The 22113-nt window shown below is 40.4% G+C and overlaps 1 long non-coding RNA gene and 1 other non-coding gene across 2 annotated transcripts; both read right to left on the bottom strand.

Annotated features, from left to right (window-relative positions):
• Window positions 1–4841: 4841 nt before the first annotated feature.
• On the bottom strand, window positions 4842–6655 carry LOC113591274 (uncharacterized). The gene is made up of 3 exons (XR_003412178.3): window positions 6573–6655; window positions 6328–6438; window positions 4842–4855 (listed from the first exon to the last, which is right to left on the bottom strand). It is a non-coding gene; the product is annotated as an uncharacterized LOC113591274 (long non-coding RNA).
• A 14626-nt stretch (window positions 6656–21281) lies between these two features.
• On the bottom strand, window positions 21282–21354 carry trnav-aac (transfer RNA valine (anticodon AAC)). Its single transcript has one exon. It is a non-coding gene; the product is annotated as a tRNA-Val (tRNA).
• Between the last annotated feature and the right edge of the window lie 759 nt (window positions 21355–22113).

The following is a 22113-nucleotide window of genomic DNA, read 5'->3' on the forward strand; positions in this document are numbered from 1 at the left end:
GCAGGAATATTTGACAGCAGCCAGTTTAAACCGCAATTCTCAGAAGGGGTTTTACAGCTGAGCTCTGCTCGGTGACCAAGGCTACCACGTAGTTATGGCATTATGGGGGCCACAAGAAAACGTGCTACTGCACTGAAAGGGATAAACGGTTCTTCTAGTTGAGTTGCTCATTAAAATAAAATTGTATTAAAACATGTCATGAAACCTACAAAACGTTATGGCTTATAGGCCTAGATGTGGAATAAAAAAAAAATAAAAAAAAAGACTTTAGCAGGTTTAAGATAAACCTCAGTTAAACCTGAGATACAGTGACATCTACTGTCAGATGTATGATTTTTAAACGAGACAGCCATGTGCAGGAAATCACGGGGCTTTCTCTGCCACAATGCCCATGTCTAAACCACTTGGCTGGTGAGTTGATGCAGGTGTGTTTAGAGAGAACATATGCAGTGAAAGGTCACCCAAGAGCCAGAACAAGGATTCACTATTCTAGAACATTTATTTTATATTCTTTGATTGTCTTAATGTTTCTATTGTGTTTTCCTTGTAAATACTTGCCAATGAACATCTATAATATGTAACAGTATGTTATAAAAGTGACTTGTGTCCAGCAAGTAAATACAACCTTTTGACCTTTATTTGTCCTGGACAGTAATTTTCTTCTGAGCCTGCTTGTTAGCAGCTGCATATCATCCTGGTCTATGAGGTAAAAGTGACATAAAACCATTATGCGCCGTTCACGCATTCATTCACTTCTCTCATTTTGCTCAGGGCATTTTAATCAGCACCTCAGTTGTAATGTCACTGAAAAAGTGTCACAAGCTCATTTTTATCTGTACTCCCTGGACTTATCTCAGTGTTGTTATAGATACTGACACACACACAAACAGGGAACTGCTTTAATAATCTCACTAATTTAATAAACTCTTTTTGTTTAATTTTTTCTTACTGTTTTATTGCATCATTGTGTGGGAATCAGACAAATAGTCAATACATAGCAACAGACAGCATGTCGTGTGTAAATGTGTGTGTGTGTAAGAAGGAGGGTTGTTGACTAAGTTACATCGTGTGTGTTCGAAGAAAATGAACTACTTCATTTCAGAAAGAATGTCATTCCTGAGCATTGGACGCGTTGGAGGTGAATTAGACTATTTTAGGTTCTCACTATGACTATTAAAAAAAATGTTACTTAAACATTGCACTTCCCTTGCACATGTTAAAACTACAAAAAAAAAACAAAAAAACACTGCACATATTGACACTGTATAAACGCCCTGCACATACTGACACAGTATAAACACCCTGCATATACTGAGACTGTATAAAACACCCTGCACATACTGACACAGTATAAACGCCCTGCATACACTGAGACTGTATAAACGCCCTGCACATACTGACACAGTATAAAACGCCCTGCATACACTGAGACTGTATAAACGCCCTGCACATACTGACACAGTATAAAACGCCCTGCACATACTGACACAGTATAAACGCCCTGCATACACTGAGACTGTATAAACGCCCTGCACATACTGACACTGTATAAAACACCCTGCATATACTGACACAGTATAAACACCCTGCATATACTGACACTGTATAAAACACCCTGCACATACTGACACAGTATAAACGCCCTGCATACACTGAGACTGTATAAACGCCCTGCACATACTGACACAGTATAAAACGCCCTGCACATACTGACACAGTATAAACGCCCTGCATACACTGAGACTGTATAAACGCCCTGCACATACTGACACAGTATAAAACACCCTGCACATACTGACACAGTATAAACACCCTGCATATACTGACACAGTATAAACACCCTGCATATACTGACACTGTATAAAACACCCTGCACATACTGACACAGTATAAACACCCTGCATATACTGACACAGTATAAACACCCTGCATATACTGACACTGTATAAAACACCCTGCACATACTGACACTGTATAAAACACCCTGCACATATTGATACTGTATAAAACGCCCTGCACATACTGACACAGTATAAAACACCCTGCACATACTGACACAGTATGAACACCCTGCATATGCTGACACAGTATGAACACCCTGCATATGCTGACACTGTATAAAACGCCCTGCACATATTTACACAGTATAAACACCCTGCATATACTGACACAGTATAAACACCCTGCATATACTGACACTGTATAAAACACCCTGCACATACTGACACAGTATAAACACCCTGCATATACTGACACAGTATAAACACCCTGCATATACTGACACTGTATAAAACACCCTGCACATACTGACACTGTATAAAACACCCTGCACATATTGATACTGTATAAAACGCCCTGCACATACTGACACAGTATAAAACACCCTGCACATACTGACACAGTATGAACACCCTGCATATGCTGACACAGTATGAACACCCTGCATATGCTGACACTGTATAAAACGCCCTGCACATATTTACACTGTATAAAACGCCCTGCACATACTGACACAGTATAAACACCCTGCACATACTGACACAGTATAAACACCCTGCATATACTGACACTGTATAAAACACCCTGCACATACTGACACATTATAAACACCCTGCATATACTGACACTGTATAAAACACCCTGCACATATTAAAATTTAGACATATAGACAGCGGTCTATATGGGGAAGTTAAAAAAAACACAAGCGATCTCAGCCCCTGACATCCATTATTGAAGAGTGAGTGCACTGTGAGTGAGTGTGTGTGTGTGTATGTGTGTGTATGTGTGTGTGTATGTGTGTGTGTGTGTGTGTGTGTGTGTGTGTGTGTGTGTGTGTGTGTGTGTGTGTGTGTTTGTGTGTGCGTGTGTGCGTGCATTTGTGTGTCTGTGTGTGTGATGGATTGGTCTGGACAGGTCTGTAGTGACTCCTTGGTGGATTTATCTCTCAGCAGTTCACCCCCTTGTCATGAATTGTTTATGGCTCCCTCTCAAGTGGGTCATGTATATAACGCACTGTATACACTCACCTTTGTATACTTACATATACCCAGTGCCATGCTGCTAGAGTCTACCATCCTGATGGTCCTCTGTTTGTGTGTATAGAGGTGTTGCTCTTCTGGATTTCGACTGATGTCATCATTCCTGGGACCTGTTGGAGCCATTTCTCCAGTTTAGGGGTCACAGCCTCAATGCCCCTAGATCTTCCTAAATTCAAGACTGTTTATTCAATACATACTAAATAGAAATAAAGATGCAGACTATAATTAATTGAAGAGAAGTGCTGGTCCCATCTTTATTCTGAGCTCAGCGTTACAAACGAGGCATTGTCCAGAGAATGTCTAATAGTCTCAGGTGGGCTCACCTTTTATACATTTTCTTCATAACCATTTTTATTTTTTCATGAAAACTTGGCCAGGTTCCACTATTGTTCTTCAAACCAAACATTATTCAATGTATGCAAATTGCTATTCAATACTTACACCAACCAGTTCTTGGTACCATCAGGTTCATCCTGGACTACTTTATTGGTTCTTCCAGTGATGTCCATATTGTTTCTTCCGGCGCTTGGCCGGGTTGTCCCGTCCTTGAACCAAGGCTCCCCCTCGAGTGAGGCCCCTAGAGGCCTGTGAGAGAGGCCTCCTGAGGTTTTCCGCTGATGCCTGCAGAGGCCTTCCTGCATGACACCAGTTTATTCTGGACCATCCCTATTTTCCTGCTTTCAATATTATTTTATTACATCGCTGTCACTTTATTACCTCATTCCCCCCTTTCATAACTTTTTGTCATGAACCATCATCCATTTCTGTGTCATTATTTTTAATGTAATTTTAACATTTTTGTGACTTTAGTTAATCATTTCTAATACAAACTATTGAATTAGTTTAACCGTGTGCACTGTAACATTCCCTTCTTACCTTTGTGACTGTCTCTGCCATCTAATCATCATCAGACATGGGGCAGAATAGTTGAGTTGTTACTTCTGCTAAGTTATTACACTTCATAATGTTACTAATACTGTGAGTAACTAACATATTAACTACTATGAACTACTGTATGCAAGCTTAATACATTCCTGACCATCTATGAAGTCAGGAAGGTTCTCTTGCTGTGTGCCGTTACAACTATAGTGAATATATTGGATGATTGCTGATTCGGTACACCGGATGATTAGACATAATGTGTAAAGCGGAGTAAAAGAAAATGAAAGTAATTGGGAAATGCAAGGTAAGTAGGAACAAAAAACAAAAATAAAAACATAAACCATCATCAAAGAACATGAACCGCCATCAAATAGGAGCTGAATCTATATACTGACACAGCAAGACAAGACAGTATTACCATCGCTCTAATTTAGAACGAAATCTACTGCATCACCATGAATGCTCATGCTAAACATTTTATCCAGCCCCTATTAAAAACGAAAAGGACCTAATGTCTGTGAACATTAAAAAAAGAAAAGAAAAACCCTGAAAATAGAACGAGGTGTCGAAGAAAAATCAGATAAAATAAAACTAAAACAAAGAGAAAGTCATTGTGTCGTCAAAGAGTAAAGAAATAATAACGCAAGAAACAGCGAAACAGCCATCACGTAGCCTCCAGGCTCCTGCTCATTTCTCCTAATATCAAAGACACAAACTTAAAGACATCATTTGGTAAGTGGTGACACAAGGTCCCGCGACTGCGCCTGCCTTAGGTTGTCCTGTACATTGGCCGGGATCTTACCTGTCATTGGCTGTCCAGCCAACCTTTGACCTTACACCACGATTTCCAGTCACTCCGGAGGAAGCAGGAGCTGACGTCATACGGCTGGCACGGCCCAACACCAAATTGAAGTGACTGAAGCCCTGTAAAAATTCTGGTATGGAATTAGACAATACATCAATCAAACTATCAGAGCAGGCGGAGGAAGGGAGTAGCAGGGCAAGCCACACGAGGTCCAAATGTCTAACTGAAGCAAAACGTCATGGCAAATAAGTGACTGAGTGTGGTGAACTGCTGACACCCAACATACATTTGAGTTGACACTGATTTATTTTCTGTACGTACAATCAAACCCCTAACACAAGGAATGAAATAACTCAAAATGCTAGCTAAACAATTCCTACCACTATGCTGGTTAAGACAGACATAATTATACCATTCCATTTTCTAAACAAGCTATCAAACCATCCAGTGACACTTGTATTGAGAGAGTTCCCGGCGACTTCATATCTCAAGGGTTCCAGTTTGGACAGTGCTATTATAATAGAATCATTCGGGGCTGTGTTATTTTGATGAATGTACAGCAGTATTCACCAAACAGAACACAAACACCTCCATTTTCTGCTAATAACATATCCAAAGCCATACGATGTTACCAGGTCATTAGTGAAGTAGCCTCTAATTGCTCTGCTATAGCTGTTAGTGCATCATGAGTGTAATTAATAAGATGCTGCTAGTTATAATTTATGTAATTTATCCAATCTACATTTTTATTTATCATAACCCACCAGAAAAGTGCTGATTCAAATCCTGCTGCCATTTGATCCCTGGCCTTGAATTCATTTGGACCCCCCCTAGGAACTCCGATAGCATCAAGGTGTACTTTGTCATTAAACCTTCCTGGTACTACAGCACGTTTTTTAATGTGATGATGTATTTGTTGAGCATAATGATGAGTCTCCGTTAATGCTGATTCCGGTTCTGGAATCATAGACAACGGCACTTTTAGCATAACTCGGACACATAAACCTGTCCATTTGGCTGCTAGGGTCACATATAATCTCTTAATTTCACCAGTCGCATTATCAAAGTACTTGAGGGTACCATTTATACTGTTCACATGGCAAGGGGCATGGTCCGAAATCCAAATTCTTTCACATTTCCCTGAAAAATGTCCCATCTTAGGACCTGTTCCTCCCGTACTATAAAAACAATCTGGAAATATTGTAGTGTTTAACCATTCTGCCTTTATGTAAATTTCACTACCTCCTACAATATGACGTGGGATTGGAGAAAGGATATGATTACAACTATTCAGGAATAGCCTTAATTCCGACCTACTTATTGAAGCATAACAGGCGTAGCTTTTATACATCAGACACCAGAAGGCGCATGGCGTCTCCCTAACACGTGGAGGAGTTGAAGGGAAGAGGCCAAATGACTGGCTTGATTTTCCCTTTGACGGATGCAATGTAGCTATCTTTTGTAATGGTACGAGCAGAGTAACTAACATATGATAACCATACATTATCTGGATGTTTAAATGCAGTATACATCTTTTGCTCCCGCAAAGTTGTGAGCAGATTTTGTATGGAGGAGGCAACGCTGTGTTTACGACGTACATACCTCTGGGTACCTGCCTGGTTGGTGTAGTTAAAAGCACTCGTGTGATTCAAGCCCGCTATAACATTGAGGTTATCACAGCCTGACATGTTATCACAGTCAACTGGGTTCCTTCTGTGTGAAAACCAAATAGTAGAAACAATTACAGTGCAAATAAAAACCAAACGAAACAATATGCAGTTCATTCTTCTCACCCAATTCAGACTGTCAATGTCCCTTTGAAACTTCAAGGTTAGTGCTTGATGTACCTGTGATCCAGTCGTCACAGGATGTTCAATGGTGACAGTATTGGCGGTATAGGCTCACGCCCTTATTTGCGTTGGAGTCTGAATGACTGCTTACCAGCCATAGTCAAGACTCTTGTTCAGAATCCTCAATGTCTGCAGGTGGCCTCTCAGGTGACACTTCAACTCACTGGCCTGGAAAGGCCACTATACCCATTCTCTTGTCGCTAGCAGTGGATACATTTCTGCTGTTTTCTTTTGTTTTGGGGCATAGGGTGGTGGTCTCTCCGTTGCTTTCCTCAGTTTCACTTTTCTTCTTGTTATCCAGTTATTTTTCTTTTACTTGTCTTGCATGTTTTTCAAATGCTCAGTTCACGTCGTTGGTTAGCCACTTCAGCTTTCTTTTTACTTTTCCTTTGTTCTATAAAGTCTCTAACTATTTGGCAGGTTTCTGCATTAAAACATCCTCTCATTGGCCACTGGGGGTTTTTTGTGGTTTTTCTGTCATCTTGTTCCATTTTTTTCATGAGTCATTCATTCTCTTTCTGTCCCCGGCCCTTCTGATAGGACCATATTAAGTGATGTCATCTCCTTTTCTGCTCGTTGTTTACTTAGCTTGGTCCCCATCATGTATTACTGTATCATATACTGACAATCTATTTTAAATCCACTATTTCTTAGCACTACTTTTAATGAAGTAATATGCAATCTGTTTCTATTGTTCATAAATTAAGCGCAACAGTAAATCAACATTAATAAATCAGTGTGTGTATAGTGTGCAAGTCTATCTCCCTATTATTACAATGGCGTGTGTGTGTGTGTGTGTGTGTGTGTGTGTCCTTGCAGCTCCTACCCCTGAAGTAGGAGGGGGCTGTGTGTGTGTGTGTGTGTGTGTGTGTGTGTGTGTGTGTGTGTGTGTGTGTGTTTGTGTGTGTGTGTCCTTGCAGCTCCTACCCCTGAAGTAGGAGGGGGCTGTGTGTGTGTGTGTGTATGTGTGTGTGTGTGTGTGTGTGTGTGTGTGTGTGTGTGTGTGTGTTGTGTGTGTGTGTCCTTGCAGCTCCTACCCCTGAAGTAGGAGGGGGCTGTGTGTGTGTGTGTGTATGTGTGTATGTGTGTGTGTGTCTGTGTGTGTGTGTGTGTGTGAGTGTGTGTGTGTGTGTGTGTGTGCGTGTGTGTGTGTGGGCTCTCGCGCCCCCACCTGCTTGTGCTCTCTCTCTAAGGGCTCCCTCTCACTCCTCTGTGTATCAGCAAAATGCCTACTGCAACTCCCTGCTAAAACGGAACATTACTATACTTGCAATTCCCATCATTTGCACTTGCTGCATACATTTAAATCACTCACTTATGCTCCTCACGTGCTGTGTGTCTACATGGGGTCCATTCTGAGTGAACCTCTAGCATGACCTTGTTAGTTCTGGGGCGAGTATAAGCATGATACATAATGCCTTACAATTGGCGTTCGTGTTCACTAATCACTTCATAAGCACTATGTGTGCATGTCATAACAGTATCTAGCTATCGATTAGGTCTTGGTGTTCTATACAGTGGTTCTTTTTTTCACAGCATATCAAACATCCCTTTTTCTAATTTCATGCTGCCCTTCAAAAAAAAACAAACATCCAGAAGCTTTCATTTTTTCCTCTTCCCACAGTTTTTCTGAAGTATGGTATATCTGAGCCACCCTTCCATCATGATAACAAGCCATCCTTATCCTCCACCAATTCACCACCGCACCATATTTAAAATAAACTTCCTTCACCGATCTACTAGTGTCGGGGCAAGTGAAAACATGCTGTATCCTCAACTCTGCTTCTCATCTCTAAAACGACGTAATACAGCAGCCTCCGAATTAGGATCAGCTTTCATCTTTTTTATCAGTTGATCCTCTCTGCGTTACACTCCTTCAGCAAGGCAACCACCAGCTGGCTGCTGTTGTTCTGTCACGCGTCCACAATTTCTTTTCTTTTGGTAACACAAATATTGAACAATTTTCCCTGTAAACAGTCATGTGTTTTCAACAACCAGTTATTCTCAAACCAGTCTTTGTTCTAACCCAACCCGGTATGTGCCTGGACCTGTTTCTCTCTGAAGACTCTTGGGCTTGAGCATGACCTCCTGACTCCGGTTTAACACAGCAATTATTTTGCTCACAGTTGTAGCTTTCCGCACAGGTGTCTGCCTCCAATGCTCTGAGCTCATTGAGTTAATTCTGTTCGCAAATATGGACGTAGCCAGCCATCTATCCCACTAAACCTGCCTCTTGTCTATCATTACAAGAATCTCTAACCCTCTACACCACCTTCCATCATCCAGCACTGGCAGTGGTTCAGATGATCCCCACGGTAACCGCCCCAATCCAACTGTTGCTCTTACAGGCACTTGGCTAAATAACAGCTGCAGCCAGCAGATCCTTTTCCAAATCCTCCTTATTCTTTCCCTTAACCTAAGATGAGGAAATACAGCCTCAGCTTCATCCAATTTATGCCACTTAGTCAGCTGATCCAATTTAAGTTTTATTAGCTCTAACGATTACTGACACTCCACACCTGCAGAGTTTCTATATATTTTCTCAAGCCAAAAATGCGTTTGCACTCCCTGTGTCTCACTTAATAAATCGCTCTCCATATGATTATTTTATCCACAAATCTATTCCCTCGATTCTAAGTTGTTTTGTTGGATTCAACTGCTTAATAACGCATTGACCAGAATTTACTTGGGTAATTGTATTAATTGCCATTCGCTCTGGTTAACTTTCTTATCCTGTAATATTTTAACTCCACCCTTCACCTGTTGCTGATATTTTAATATGCCTCTAACATGTACGCTCTCTACTGCTGTAACTGTTACCGGTTTTATATACTGTCATTTACTCTGTCATTTACTTTATATTATATTTATTACTAAAACCAATATATCTTGCGTGCACGCATTTTATGATTAGATATTATTAATGACGTTTAAACAGATCCGTTCACTTCCTTTGTTAAATTAGTGACTTCCCCCCTATACGACCATAGCACAATGATCTTATATATACAGAATATATATTAAATATACAGAAAAGGCTGTTATGCTGGTATGCGTCGTACGGTACGTTACTGTTGGTAATGTATTAACTCGCGATGGCCACATCAAAACAGTTTCTACAGAAAACATTTAACACTCATCTCTCAGTGCTACTTTACTCACGAGCTCTACTACTCTTCTCTCCAGCTCTCTAGCGCTCTATCTCTCTATTCTCTCTATCTCTATCTCTCTATCTCTATCTCTATTATCTCTATTCTCTCTATCTCTATTATCTCTATTCTTTCTATCTCTATCTCTCTATTCTCTCTATCTCTATTCTCTTTATCTCTTTATTCTCTCCATCTCTCTTTATCTCTTTATTCTCTTTATTCTCTCTATCTCTCTTTATTCTCTCCATCTCTATCTCTCTTTATCTCTTTATTCTCTCTATTTCTCTTTATTCTCTCCATCTCTTTATCTCTCTTTATCTCTTTATTCTCTTTATCTTTATTCTCTCCATCTCCCTTTATCTCTCTTTATCTCTTTATTCTCTTTATTCTCTCCATCTCTCTTTATCTCTCTTTATCTCTTTATTCTCTTTATCTCTCTTTATTCTCTCCATCTCTTTATCTCTCTTTATCTTTATTCTCTCCATCTCTTTATCTCTTTATTCTCTTTATTCTCTCCATCTCTCTTTATCTCTTTATTCCCTCTATCTCTCTTTATTCTCTACATCTCTGTATCTCTCTTTATCTCTTTATTCTCTTTATCTCTTTATTCTCTCCATCTCTCTTTATCTCGCTTTATCTCTTTATTCTCTCCATCTCTATTTATCTCTCTTTATCTCTTTATTCTCTTTATCTCTTTATTCTCTTTATCTCTCTTTATTCTCTTTATCTCTTTTTATTCTCTCCATCTCTCTTTATTCTCTTTATTCTTTCTCTCCCTTTCTCTCTTTATTCTATTTATATCTTTATTCTCTCCATCTCTCTTTATTCTCTCCATCTCTCTTTATTCTCTCCATCTATCTTTATCTCTCTTTATTCACTGCACATTTTTCTTTACTTCATCATTATTATTAAACCGTTTTTTTCTCACTATTTTCTCACTGCACACTGCTACTATGTGCTGGATTGTCTCAGTTACACAGTCTACTAGGTGCTGGATTGTCTCAGTTACACAGTCTACTAGGTGCTGGATTGTCTTAGTTACACAGTCTACTAGGTGCTGGATTGTCTCAGTTACACAGTCTACTAGGTGCTGGATTGTCTTAGTTACACAGTCTACTAGGTGCTGGATTGTCTCAGTTACACAGTCTACTAGGTGCTGGATTGTCTCAGTTACACAGTCTACTAGGTGCTGGATTGTCTCAGTTACACAGTCTACTAGGTGCTGGATTGTCTCAGTTACACAGTCTACTAGGTGCTGGATTGTCTCCTTTCCACCTCTGCATTCTGTCTGTGGTACATTCCTTGCGCTGGCCTGGCACCTCCCCTGTTTCCATGGCATCCATGTCCCCTATTTGTTTGGCAGTTTGGCAGTGTCTCACCTTACACTCTGTATAGCCCCTCCCCTCTTCCTTCTGGCTCGTCTACAGCCTGGGGATGTTGGTTATTAGGTGGGGGGCCCTCGTGCATTGAGAGGGCTTTTCTGATCTCGATGTTGGCATCTTCCAGCTCTTCTTCCAGCCAGCCCACTGTGCCTGCTGGGTATCTGGTGACTGGCAGGGCTTACACGCTCATCGCTTTGATCTTGTTATTCCCATTCAGCTGGCTCTGGAGGACCTGCCTCAGCCCTTGAAGGTTCTTGGATGTTGTTCTCCACCCGGTTTCTGCCTGGTGGCTCCCACGTGGTTGAAGATGCCAGCGGTCTTCCGTGTCTGTTATGCTGCTCTGTTATACAGTAGTTCAGTTCTCTCTATCCTGATCATTTTGACTCCTTTTACGCTCAGGCGGCTTCATCTCTCCAGGTTCAATAACATCCCAGTGTCCTTATCGTAAATTCTGGTCCGGTGGATCAGTGTTTGTTAGTGTCTCTTTCTAGAGACACTAGAGGTACAAAGAGAGGGAAAGACAGACAGACAGACAGCGAGACAGACAAAGAGAGAGAGAGACAGACAGAGATACATATATATTGGTTTGATTTTAGAAATCGACTTAGAATTACATTTTGATTCATTTTCATAAAATTCACCCTTTTAATTTACAAATTATATGACTCAAAATTAGAGAGTTCTAAATGGAGCACTGTGAACACTGTATAAGCTCTAAGCAAATAACCACTAAGAACAGACAACGTGTATTCAAACTAAACTTTTAAAAAAGCTTCGGACTGAGTGTGGGATAAAATGCCTGGACAGTAAACTGCTGGAGTTTGTAAAGGCTAGAGATGTAGATCATACTGAAATACATTTCAGTGTTCCACATGTTTAACAATGCCAGATACTGAATACAGTATATGAATATGTAAATTTAATTAGAATTACATTTTCAGCATTTGGGAGATGCTCTCTTCCAGAGTGACTTACTTATATTACATCTATCAGTATAACTACCCATTAATATTAGCTTTCTTTTCATTTAAAATTTCATCATACTTTTTAGTTGATCGTACTTATCATAATTATCATAACTGAGTTACACACACACACACACACACACACACACACACACACTCACACACACACACTCACACACACACACACACACACACACTCACTCTCACACACACACACACACACACACACACACACACTCACTCTCACACACACACACACACACACACACACACACACACACACACACTCACACACACACACACACACACACTGTACAGATGTCACGTGATTCCATCAGTACTTCACTGCTCCTTGCGTCAACTCATGCATTCACACTTTAGGTTGTTTTTGATGATTGAAAGAACCATCAGAATCCCGCACACTGCAGTGTCTCGAGGATCTGTGATTATTATACACATGTATGTGGATTAAAGGATCTCGGATTATTATACCCATCTATGTGCATTAAAGGGTCTGGGATTATTATACACATTTATGTGCATTAAAGGGTCTGGGATTATTATACACATGTATGTGGATTAAAGGATCTCGTATTATTATACCCATCTATGTGCATTAAAGGGTCTGGGATTATTATACCCATCTATGTGCATTAGAGGGTCTGGGATTATTATACCCATCTATGTGCATTAAAGGGTCTGGGATTATTATACCCATCTATGTGCATTAAAGGGTCTGGAATTATTATACCCATCTATGTGCATTAGAGGGTCTGGGATTATTATACACATGTATGTGCATTAAAGGGTCTGGGATTATTATACCCATCTATGTGCATTAAAGGGTCTGGGATTATTATACCCATCTATGTGCATTAGAGGGTCTGGGATTATTATACACATTTATGTGCATTAAAAATAATTCAGATATTTTACAAAGGAATACTGATTCATGCTTTACTTTGTCTGAAGGAGGAGAAACGGTTTCACAGGTGACAGTTCATCTTAAGCAGCCACGTACCAGGAAGGTGACTCGGCAATATGTGGCAAGGCCTTTCACAGTCTGCGTTCAAGGCTGTACTTGTGTTCTTGCAGCGCAAATACTGTTCCGTTCATCTAGTTCAAATGCCCATCTAGTTCTTGTTCTGCCCATGTTATCGAGGATGCATCAGGAGGTGACTACTGACCATACTGCAAAAAAAACATTAAAAAAACTAGTATGGACTTGGGATCTAGAACTCCAGTCTGCCCAATCGGATACATGATCACAATCATTTTGATTGGCCAGGACAATCAAAAGACAAGCTTTCAAGGCATTTGATTTGACAGTTACTCACATGGCACCATCATGTCAATAAAACAGTTCGGTGTAGAGCAGATAACCACTCAGGGACCAGTTTTAAAATGCGTACTTAGAATGTATGCACTTCGATTCCAAGCATCCTTGTTCACTAACTGCTTATTTCACAAATACCTTATTCATAGGTCTTGGAGCAAACCATGAATGTTATAATCACGGTACCTGCTAGGAGAGTAACTTGTCTTGATGGGGAGAGAGCCAACATCCACAGATAAGAAGCAGGGCATCGTGATTCTGTTAGTGAAGCAGAGCTCTGCCTGCCCCCAGACAAATCTACTCTCAACTGCTTATTCAATAGAAAGAATTCATTACAGAGTGAGAGATAGATAGATAGAGAGAGAGAGAGACAGAGAGAGAGAGACTAATACATCTTTTCTTCTCATAGTGACCTGCTGAACTGTCTCCCAGGTGCTGTTGATTCCTTTTTGTATGTGACTGAGCTTTCTGATGGACCTCAGTTATTGGTTAACTCGAAGAACAAAGCAGTTTAATAAATGAATGCATTATGGACAATCATCAGACCCTACGTGTGCAGGCTAATCAGATCTGAATTAAATGCACAAAAAAGGTTAGTGCGGCTTAACAAAGCTACTACAGTGTTCGTACTTCTGAGTAATTATATGTTACATTAATTCTTTTTTTATGACCACAGACCACTGAATGACCACTGTTGTGTTGTTAGTATTACACGTGTAATCTTAAGATTATAAAAACCATTTATACTGTGCTTGTGCTTGGGGTCTGTAAGTTCTTACAAGTAGGTTGTATGAGAATCTCTTGATCTGTTGTCTCCGAATGACTTCCTGTACATTTTCTGATACGGAGGACACTAAGCTTCTTGACCCCAGAACTACCCCGGCCGTAGTCGCAGTGCATACAGCAGTGGTGAACCCTACTAACAAAGCACTTCACAGAGGGGCTGAGTTCTGTTACAGTGACATACGGAGCTATAGCCGTTCACAGCTTGACCCCTGTGACCTCCAGCCAACCCCACCGGTCCTACTCAGGTTGTATTGATTCCGACTCCTCACATCGTGCTAATGGTGTTTTCCCATTATGGAGAATGGTTTTGGAACACTGGTCTTGTGTCCTGCGCGGTCCCCTATGGGGAAGCCATATGGTGATTACCCTTAAACCTGCGTTTGAAGTAAATGAGTCTGGGGAAGGGAAGTCTTTAAAAAGCAGGAGTCATGGGACAAAGGAAGGAGGAAGCAAAACAAGGTGCTCAGCGCTGGCTCTCCAAACTGAACCGTTAGTCCCAGAACAATCTGTGAATTTGTAGAGATTGGGTAAGGTGATCTCACACATGTGCATGTACCCATACAGGTAGTAAACAACAACTCTTTTTATATTACCAAGACATTTATTTTCGAAATTATCCCAAAATTTCTGTGGAAGATTAATTAAATTAATTTGCTCGAGTCTTCCAGTAAAATGATAATTAGCACATTGTTTTTAAAGGGAGTGATGAGAAAATAAAACAAATCCTTCTTGATGCAGCTGGGACCTCACAAATGGCTTTGATTTGTAATCTCAACCCTGGCAAAGCTGTATAGCCCATGTAATAGACCTACCTTTACTGCTCAGACCCACCCGTATCTTCTGGAGAAGCCTGTTCTGTTTGTTGTCAGCTTTTCATTTCATGAGGAATGGCAGTTTATAGTCTGTGGTTTAACGTATCATAATTACAAGCAGGTGCTAGTAAAACCAAGGTCATGAATTCAATTCCCAGGGAGCACACATAAGTCGCTCTGGAAAAGAGCACCCGCCAAATGCATTAAATGTAGGCCTGATCGATGGAAATCTATGTGCTGGTGCTCTCTTGTGGCAAGTATAGGATCTGCAGCCGATGTTCCCTATCCTGTTGATTTGTGCCTGTATTAAGTGATAGAGCCTCACATTACTGGATTATTCCACTTTTGTCTAAATGCAGAGAAAACTGTCATTGCCAATGGCAGTATCCTATATGCTACAGATGATAGGGATAGATTGAGATTATGCTGAAAAATGCCAGGGTATTTTCTGTAACAGCCAGTGTAATCACAGTAAATTCTGTTATTTCCAGTGGTCGTGTAATGAGTTTAATAAATTGAACCTGAAAAAAAGCTTTTGGAGCTAGTGAATGTTAACTAGGTAATATCTTATTAATCTTAATGATTGTGATGAGATTGTCAGATAGACTACTCAGTTTTAAAAAATACTACATGAATACATACCTTTTAATTTATATAGCATATATGTCTTTATCTGATAACCTTATTGTCCCTGACCATTTCAATTTTAACTGGTTTAACAGGGCGTAGTCGAAACTCTGGTCTTGTTTTCATCTACTCCCATTGCTGTGCACATATGTCGTCTCTCACAGAGATGAGGCTGGTTATGACACAGCGATGAGGCTGGTTATGACACAGCGATGAGGCTGGTTATGACACAGAGATGAGGCTGGTTATGACACAGCGATGAGGCTGGTTATGATGCAGAGATGAGGCTGTTATGACACAGAGATAAGGCTGGTTATGACACAGCGATGAGGCTGGTTATGACACAGAGATGAGGCTGGTTATGACACAGCGATGAGGCTGGTAATGACACTGAGATGAGGCTGGTTATGACACAGCGATGAGGCTGGTAATGACACAGAGATGAGGCTGGTTATGACACAGCGATGAGGCTGGTTATGACACAGAGATGAGGCTGGTTATGACACAGAGATGAGGCTGGTAATGACACAGAGATGAGGCTGGTAATGACACAGCGATGAGGCTGGTTATGACACAGAGATGAGGCTGGTTATGACACAGCGATGAGGCTGGTTATGATGCAGAGATGAGGCTGTTATGACACAGAGATAAGGCTGGTTATGACACAGCGATGAGGCTGGTTATGACACAGAGATGAGGCTGGTTATGACACAGCGATGAGGCTGGTAATGACACTGAGATGAGGCTGGTTATGACACAGCGATGAGGCTGGTAATGACACAGAGATGAGGCTGGTTATGACACAGCGATGAGGCTGGTTATGACACAGAGATGAGGCTGGTTATGACACAGCGATGAGGCTGGTTATGACACAGCGATGAGGCTGGTAATGACACTGAGATGAGGCTGGTTATGACACAGCGATGAGGCTGGTAATGACACAGAGATGAGGCTGGTTATGACACAGCGATGAGGCTGGTTATGACACAGAGATGAGGCTGGTTATGACACAGAGATGAGGCTGGTAATGACACAGCGATGAGGCTGGTAATGACACAGAGATGAGGCTGGTTATGACACAGAGATGAGGCTGGTAATGACACAGAGATGAGGCTGGTTATGACACAGCGATGAGGCTGGTTATGACACAGCGATGAGGCTGGTTATGACACAGCGATGAGGCTGGTTATGATGCAGAGATGAGGCTGGTTATCAATCCTACCATCTGCGAGGTTGTGTGACTGTGTACCTGATTGCTGTCCTGTGGTGGGGGTGATACCAGTATGAGTCACTTTCTCTGTTTCTCTCTCTTTCTCCCTCACTCCTTGTCTACCTCTATATATTGTATATATGCTTAATTTCTGTTACAACATTTCTACTGCCTCATTAGGATGCCCATCCAATTGTAATGTGTAACTTATTGGTCTGCATTATGCTAATAACCCCTGTGTTACCGTGTGTTACCATGAACTCAGCTCTTCAGGTAGCATTGCATCATTCTGTTTTAAATGTCTTAATACTCACTAACTGAAGTGAAGAACCAGCTATTGTTTTATAGACTGCCAACACCAAAATGGGCAACATTCCCTATAAAGTATCAAATCTCTGCTGCCCACGTTTACAAGGTTAAACCATAAATCAGTCTAGCCAAACTGTAAACCTCTGACAAGGCAGGCTGTTTTAACATTAAAGGACTTCGCTTGGCTGATTATGCTAGATTAATGTATGCTGGGCTATACAACAGAACCTGATCTTTCCAATGTATTTGTTAATTATAATCTGGAATCAGATACATTTATTATGCTTTATACACATTAAACCTCCATGGTTGGTTGTATGTAAGGGGGGTAGGGATGAGCACATACAGTTAAAAAAAAATGGAAGAGAATACAGCTGCTTTCACTAAACCTTTAGGCAGAAGCAACCCTCAACTTTACTGGACCAGTAAACAGCGCACGGTGGGAATGAAGGTAAGTTGACAGCACTTTTTTAAAATTTGCGTATTTGTGAAAACCTTCTGATCTCCTGTGCATAATCTAGTAGGTCAGGCCTATACATAAACAATGCCCCTGCCACAAAAGCGCAGCAAAACCAATGCCCCTGCAGCGGGGGCATCCACGGGGCGGTTTGTTTATGTTTTGCTTTTCAGTTACACACGTCATAGGCTTTGGTTTTATGCCCCGCCCCACCGGCGTGTGTTCCACTCGCACCCGTCTTGAGTCAGGAAGGATGATGCGTGGTTTATTCTCAGCACATAATAATTAGTCTCAATGCATAATCTGTACTGAGAGCGGCGAACACAAAACATATCATAATTTGTAGTCTCGTCAGTATGCAACTCAATTTATGTTTCATGTTACACAGGTTTCAAAGAAAAATAAACTCTGACAGGTAATGAGTACGGGAACCACAAAATATATCTTAATTTGTAGGCTCGTCAGCATGCAGCGTTCGCAGCAGTGCAAAATCTGCTCTGCCTGGAGTTAAACTATCAATATCTACTTCGTAGACACAGTTGGAGAGTACGCCACACAATTGGCCATTTTTAAAAGAACATTGTACCATTAGTACTAATTCAACAGACCAAAAGCAATACAAAAATACAAAATGACACAACCTGTCAGCAGTACAACAAAAATCAGTCTGATACGACCGCATCAGCAAACTGAGCGAACTAGCCAATTCTTAGCGGCCTTGCTTGGTAGTATGTGCCTGCAAATAAAAAATCAATGTTTCATGTTACACAGGTTTGAAAGAAATATATACTCTGACCTGTAAAGAGCACAGCAACCACAAAATATATCTTAATTTGTAGTCTCGTAAGCGTGCGGCGTCTGCCCACACGAAACAGTCTAATATTAGTTTAAAAAAATAATAAATTAATATTTTAAAAAACAGCACTGACAAGCTTCGGTTATAAAAATAACTGAAAGAGTGTACATATATAACTAATTTTGTGTGTGTGTCTGACATTCAGTATAAAAGTTATTGTCGCTTCAATTTCTCATTACGTCAGAATTTCATCATTTATTGAACTCTGCAAAGGCAGCAATAAAAAATCTGTTCTGGGAACAGAAGCCACTGTTGGTTTGCTTCTTGTTTTTTTGAACAACAGAATCGTCTCATTTTGACAGAGCTGCATAAGAGGACGCAGGAAAGGTGGTGCCAAGCTCAGTTAGCAGGATTTCACTACACAGCTGCTTTACCCCGTTATCAACAATTAGGGTCGACCACAGCATAATTCTGTGATCCTCCTCATATCCCATTCTGTATATATCTGATTCCTCCACTTAAAGAACAGTGCTTAGCAAAAACTCTATCCAAAATCTTAGAAAATGAGCATTTGTAATGAATTTGGAAAAATCTGTTTTCTTCAGTTTATTTGTTCAACACTTAACATTGCTGGTGGCAGTCCAAAAATAACTCCGATTAAGACCTTTCATAGACGTGGCAAATAAAGCAGTAGATATAAAAGCTTTTGGACATGGGGGAGGGGCAAACGTCTTCAGAGAATAGATGTGAACTTAGATGTGAAGATAATCCTATACAGCAGATTTCAACATGTGGTACAGATTGCCATCAAAGGCCACACCTGGCCATTCCACCCTTGTACAGCTTGTAGTGAAATGGTGCGGTAACATTAGCATGGACTTCGTTCATAGCTGCAGGATAGGTCGTTTGACCTGCCTTTTGTGTTTTTGGACACAAGGCATGGGGAAACACCGGCAGACTTCCAGGAGGCTTCTCCCAGATCACAGTCAGCACACTCTTCAGTCAGCATTCTCTTCCATCGCTCTGAGCTCTGGCTCTCCATCACTCCCTGCGTGCATCACAAGGACATTGGCTTTTCATTGGCCTGGAAACTCCTGCTTAAATAGGACACCGTCCTCCCTGCTTTTAAATGGCAGGTTTCCCCTGGAGTCCTTTGGGTTCAGAGCATTTAAGGCACATGAATTAAAGATGAGGACAGATTCTGAATACGGTCAGGTTGGCTGCACTGTCAGTGGCAACTAATTATTTTGCCACTATGCCCACAGTTAGAAATAAGACCACAGTTAGAAATAAGACCACAGTTAGAAATAAGACCACAGTTAGAAATATGTCCACAGTTAGAAATATGCCCACAGTTAGAAATATGCCCACAGTTAGAAATAAGACCACAGTTAGAAATATGTCCACAGTTAGAAATATGTCCACAGTTAGAAATATGCCCAGTTAGAAATAAAACCACAGTTAGAAATAAGACCACAGTTAGAAATATGCCCACAGTTAGAAATAAGACCACAGTTAGAAATATGCCCACAGTTAGAAATATGCCCACAGTTAGAAATAAGACCAGTTAGAAATAAGACCACAGTTAGAAATAAGACCACAGTTAGAAATAAGACCACAGTTAGAAATAAGACCACAGTTAGAAATATGTCCACAGTTAGAAATATGCCCACAGTTAGAAATATGCCCACAGTTAGAAATAAGACCACAGTTAGAAATATGTCCACAGTTAGAAATATGCCCACAGTTAGAAATATGTCCACAGTTAGAAATATGCCCAGTTAGAAATAAAACCACAGTTAGAAATAAGACCACAGTTAGAAATATGCCCACAGTTAGAAATAAGACCACAGTTAGAAATATGCCCACAGTTAGAAATAAGACCACAGTTAGAAATATGCCCACAGTTAGAAATAAGACCACAGTTAGAAATATGCCCACAGTTAGAAATATGCCCACAGTTAGAAATAAGACCACAGTTAGAAATATGCCCACAGTTAGAAATAAGACCACAGTTAGAAATAAGACCAGTTAGAAATAAGAGCTAGAAATAGGTTTGACTATAGAGCATCCAATGGCAAGTATACTCTTCCCTCTATAGACATTCTACTGGCTACTCTCATCAATGCCCCTGGTTAAGTGTTACAGCCTGGTCTAGGTCCAGACCGCAACAGAAAAGAGCAGAAGCCACTGTTGGTTTGCTTCACGTTTTATTGAACAACACATACAGAGTGTCTATTATTTATTATCAAGTATCTAGTATCTATCTATTAGATAGATAGATAGATAGATAGATAGATAGATAGATAGATAGATAGATACATACATACATACATACATACATACATACATACATACATACATACATACATACATACATACATAAGAACTACCTTACTTACCCACAATAAAGTGAAACCTCAAGATCCTTACTCCCTGTTCCAAACAGTTGTACAATGGAGTGCACAAATAAGGGGGTCAGGAAAGTACTTCGAGGCTGTTAGAACTAGTTGAGCGGGGTAATTTCGCCATCTAGTGGTAAGAATCTTCGAAATAAGAATGTACAACATTGTTATTATCCACTGGTTATAAAGGCGTAGTAATATTAATTATAGTATAACAGTCTTTTCCTGCATATAATAAAAGTAGCCTATATGCAAAATATTTAAAATATATATATAGGCCTTGCCCCTCGCGTGTTATTTGGAATTATTGTTAAACGATTTACAATCGATTAAGTGTTCATCGATTAAATTATATCTCGTGTAATTTTTTATTGTATTGTGTTGCATGAAATTGTTGATTTCAACAGACATTTCAGTGTAGTACTGGAATAGTGAAGTATATGTACCGTCACAGCAACGCAAAAGCAAAAACTGTTCCCGCCCGGTTTCGAACCGAGGACCTTTCGCGTGTTAGGCGAACGTGATAACCACTACACTACGGGAACTTCTGTGGGAAAGATTCAGTATGTCTTACTGATATGTCTTATACCATACCGTCTTATACACTTTACTGCTGACTTAACTAGTTTGCCGTGTCGAACCATTGCTACTCACCTCTCAGTGAAGCGTAGTTAGTTAGCTAGGTTAGGTTAGCTGGCTAAGGATCTATAACGGTAAGATCACTTTAAACAGCGGTTACTTACGGTCTTGACACCCCGACATTTCCTGATCTCGTCTGGCTTCAGCGGGGTTGGGCATCGGTACTTGTATATAGTCAATTTAACCTCAGGGGAAGCTAAGTGCTGTAACATTTGCTAAGCAGTCTTTCACTGCAAGTAAACAGTAACTGAGCGATTATTATTATTCAATTTCTCCACCATTTTTAAGCAGTCAAACAAACTGGCAATCTGTTTTTGTCTGTTTATTAATGTGAATGTATGGAAACTGGCCACAGCTAATATAGCTTACGCTATCTCTGTGAAACCTGTGTGATATTACATTACTGGTGCATTTCTCTAAAAGCATGTTCTAACACTTGTTTTGAAGGTCCTGGATGGTTGCCCAGTCCGCGGGGTTAGTGCGAGGATGAAGTGAGAAAACAACCGATTCGAGCAGGTTTCTACATGGCAACGGACAACCTTCATGTCTGACAACGTGCTGTTAAGTAAATCATTTTTGATTAGTTACTTAAACTAACTATCCTAATATAAGTTAAAACAACCCAATGCAGCAGTTACAAATATTTCTTTAGTTGACAAATAATA

Source organism: Electrophorus electricus, chromosome 17, assembly GCF_041902795.1.
Source record: "Electrophorus electricus isolate QZ-2024a chromosome 17, ASM4190279v1, whole genome shotgun sequence".
Classification (NCBI taxonomy): Eukaryota; Metazoa; Chordata; class Actinopteri; order Gymnotiformes; family Gymnotidae; genus Electrophorus; species Electrophorus electricus.